Source organism: Perca fluviatilis, chromosome 10 (genome assembly GCF_010015445.1).
Source record: "Perca fluviatilis chromosome 10, GENO_Pfluv_1.0, whole genome shotgun sequence".
Lineage (NCBI taxonomy): Eukaryota > Metazoa > Chordata > Actinopteri > Perciformes > Percidae > Perca > Perca fluviatilis.
This window is the reverse complement of record NC_053121.1, coordinates 39,841,769-39,846,443: the sequence shown is the minus strand read 5'-3', so window position 1 is coordinate 39,846,443 and position 4,675 is coordinate 39,841,769.

Below are 4,675 nucleotides of genomic sequence, written 5' to 3'. Positions count from 1 at the left end.
ACACACACACACACACACACACACACACACACACACACACACACACACACACACACACACACACACACACACACACACACACACACACACACACACACACACACACACACACACACACACACACACACACACACACACACACACACACATTTGCTATGGTGATTTCCGCAGTGAAGAAGTGTAGGAGGGAGGGGGAGACAGTATCTTTAATGGGTCAAACATGTCCATTTAATGATAATTATACATCTTAAGTTTGTTCTGTAATTGAAAAACCGTCCAAACGGCAGAAGAAGAAAAGTCAGATGTGTCTCCAGTTGGGCGGCTGCCACAGGAAAGTAGGGCTCATAATCTTTAACCCTCAGAGCCCTAAGGCCATTTTTACAATTCCTTGTCCGTCTGGTTTTATTTTCTAAATAAGCTTGTAAAACATCAACCCTGTTGTCTACAGTCAATGAATGTACATCATTTTTTTCAGGAAAAAATGGGCTATTAGAATATTTGTGCTGTAGTGAGGTCACTTGAATTTAAAAAAAGGTTGTATGACCTTAAAGACAAATAAATGAAATGGAAAATGAATCTCACAGATATTTATTGATATCACACACAGAACAATAAAAGCTAAGCCAATCTCCTGTCTAAATCAGTTCCCATATGTCTTGGGTGTCAAATTGTGAAGAAATAAACATTACAACTTATACAGTTGACAAAATATATAATTCTTTTCAAAAAAAGTCCAAACGCTTTTGCCAATAATCAAAATAATAATGTCATATTTATTGATATCACACCACACAGCAATGCTACACAAGCATTTGTGTTGTCTAAAACAGTTCTCCTATGTATTTGGAGTCATCCAGTGTAAAAATAAACATGATGAACGTTATATCTCATATAAATAACAAACTATTTACATTTCTTCAAAAAAGGCCCAAAAGTATCCCAAATATCTAAACAGTGACGCCATTCTTCCCTGAAATAGACCGGAATTATCTCTCTTTTTCACTTTACTCTTTGTTCTCGCTCGGAACAGCCTGGAGTTATCTATCTTTTCCACTCTCTATAGTCTTTGTGTGACGGACCAGCCTTCCCATTGGTTGAAAACGTAAACACTGTCTTGCAAAGCATCATGGGAGATTTATGCTAGACGGAGCACAGACCTAGCGGCAGAAATGACCGAAAACAAGATAAATTATGGACATCGAGTGGATAAATCTTGGATGTAAGCATTTGGATTTATTGCTGAATAACTCCGAAAAGAGGCACAAGTTCAAGGCTGGATAGAAAACCTTCTGTAAAGGCTACGAAGACAACAAAGATACCCCCGTGATGCCTAGCTCGTTAGCTATTAGCAGGAGAAGACGGAAAGAAGCTAGCGGAAGAAATGACCGAAAACGAGATAAATTATGGACATCGAGTGGATAAATCTTGGATGTAAGAGTTTGGATTTATTGCTGAACAACTCTGAAAAGAGGCACAAGTTCCAGGCTGGATAGAAAACCTTCTATAAAGGCTACGAAGACACCAAAGACACCCCCATGATGCCTAGCTCGTTAGCTTTTCGCTGGAAAAAAGGGTAAGAAGATCGATAAAACTTTCATAAAGTTATCTAAATATTAATCGGAGGTGCCGTGTGACGTTGTGGACGATGTCAGCGTACTTTAAATGGAAACGTATATCGGTGGTGTTAATCACTGCATGAACTGATAACACAAGTCTAAAACAGAGAAAGAAGTAAAGAAAATGAAAAGTATAAAAAAAGATGATGTACCGCACCGTCTCGTTGCATTGGTGTGAACTGGTAGCTTTCAGAGTGTTGTGAGTAACTGGGGGATTCATCTTGTCTCGTCGCTACTCTTTGGTCTGAACTCGCTATGCACCCTCCCCCCCCACCACCACACATACACACACAGACAGACAAACAGACAGACACACATACACACACATACACACACCGATACACATGCTAACGGTGAAAGGAAGATTGATTACACCTTAGTGTGCTACAGAGTGAAATTGTAAGTTGTTTTTAATGACTTGCTTACCTTTAGCTATGTTTTCTTGAGGTAAAGGAAAGGGGATATTTTGGTTTGCTATGGAAAACTAAAGACTAGCTAGAGTGAACGAGCGAAATACAAGAAATGGTTAACTTAGCAAGCTAATCACAACTCTTTATTCATTGCCAATAATATAGCCTATCTCTATAGTATTCTAAAACAATATCAATCCCCATAGAATGTTGTTGTCACTGAAACCTAAATGTCATAAGGTCCCTGTTAATGCTATTGTACCGTTGTATCCTTCAATTCATTGAGCAGATGAGATGGAAATTGGAAGATATATCAGCAGAGAGAAAGAGAAGCAGGAGATTGGCAGAGCAGTTGATTCTGAGGGAGCCGGTGTGATTGAGGTCAGTAGTGGTCTATAGGTCTAAGGATGGTTTTCTTCTAACAATAAGCATTTGTTGGCAGGTCTAGGTACTATGCATAGCCTAAACTAAATTATTTCATTATATTTATTATATATGCTAGTTATATTCTGACCAATTTAACTTTCTGCATTCATTGGCTGTGATAAATTAAATTAATATGTAGATGTTGCCTAAATGTAGGCTATGCTAAAGATGAGCACATGCCCAAAGATACACATGCGAGAAAAAAAAATGAAAGCAATCCTACATACAGTACATACAGTATATACAGTAAACATTACTCCAAATCTTTTATTCCTTCCGCCATCAGGTTATTGTATTTAGACAGTAGCCACTTTAAATAGGATCCGTATTACAGTTTTTTTCAGTCGCTAACAAGCATTTGTCCAAACAGTTGTCACATTTTCAAAACTCTAAACACAATTAGCACAGCATCAGTCTTTTTTGGCCATACAATTCACATATTTCATGTCTTTTTCACACAATATGCAGTCAGTGAACACATTTCCAGAACGCTTACATTTTCTTAACAGACAAGCTATACCTCCTAAAAAAATGATGGATTGTTTTTGTAGTATTTACGAATGTTAAAGGTCCAATATGTAATATTTGTACTGTAATAAATCCAAAAATGACACCAATGCCTCATCAGATATTAAGGAAACATGTTAAACTGAAATACTATCTTTTCTGACAACAATGCTAATTTCAGTATTTTTTCTTTTTGAAATTTACATTCCGTGACGGAATTTATGTTTATGTTTTGATCTGTGTGTTGTTATCAACGGCCCAGTTTGACAGCCAGGCCGGGTTGCCAGATATACCTGTAAAAACGTAAACCCAGCGCGCTACAGCTGTAACGGTAGTACAGCCATGAAAGCAGCAAACAAACAAACAGGATCAATGGAGATAGATTCTACCCGACCTAAAAAAAAGAAAACAGCATGTTTCTAACAGTTGCGTGACCAGAGACATAACAACCCCCTGGTAAATAATGGAGATGTATTTGAAAGATGGAGACAGCTTAGAGCCCAAAAGGACGCAGAGTTGGCTTATTTTCTCCTGAACCGGTAAGCATTAGCTTCAGGCTAATTTATCACAGCTACTAGGGACGGGCATTTTTTGTCATTTCAACATTTGTGTTCTCACATTGAATTATATAGCTAGAGTACCCGAGTTGGTTACTCGCAAAAACAATTGAGACACAGCCAGTAAAGTGATCCCGACTGGTCCTGGCTAACGCCGCCATGCTAACCCTGCTACCTGTTAACGTTACCGGAGAACCAGGCAAGCAGCCCACGGCTGTTTACAGCGTGTAGCCTCGTCAGCGGCTGGAGCCGACAACGGTGAGTTATTTTAAGCCACGAGAGGGGGGCTGTAAATCGGAAAGAGAGGACTGTGAGTTTGCAGTGTGTTTAGCGATTTTTGCCATAATTCTAAGCCAATGAAGTGTGTTCCGTCGGTAAGGTAGTGGTATTTTTAGCGTTTCGTATTGTAATTCTAAGCCGAGGAAGTGTGCCTGACTGGCGTGTGGAGAGGACAGTGAGGTTGTTGTGTTTTTAGCGGTTCATACTGTAATTTTAAGCCGAAAAAGTGTGTCTGTCAGTTGGTTACAGAGCTCCGCGTGAGCACGGGCTTTTATGACTGTCAATATAGCCAGCATCTACCGTTAGCTACTCCGCTGTGCTGTGAAGTAATGTCTGGCTATGTAGAAGAACGTGTCTAGCAACGTTGTTGTGTAGTCTGCGGTCTCAGCCTGGCAACCCCGTGAACTTCGAGTCTGGGCAGGAGGGGGCGGGGGAAACGACTCTCCAGTATTTTGAATTGGTAGTGCAGTAACTATTTTAACCGCTAGCTGCCAGTATTACACACAATATTACATATTGCACCTTTAACACACAACATCCCACAATAGCAAAAACAATTATCCAAACCTTAGATACAGTATAAAAACATCTGCTTCTGCAATGATATTAATTCAAAAACAATATATCTCAGCTGAAAAAAAAAAATGACACACAGCTGATTCATGTTGGTTAAAGTGGGCAAACCACAGCTGATTCCAGTCTGGCTGGGGTTATTTCTTTCAATTACTATAAAAGAAGGACTTTGAGGAGTGATGTGTTTGGAAACAGAAACAGAAAAATACAAACACTGTACGAGGAAGAGGAAGAGCAAGGGGACCAGGGAGAAGATCAGGCCCAGTGAGAGATGGAGGGAGAGGTGCAGAAGCAGTGAGAGATGCAG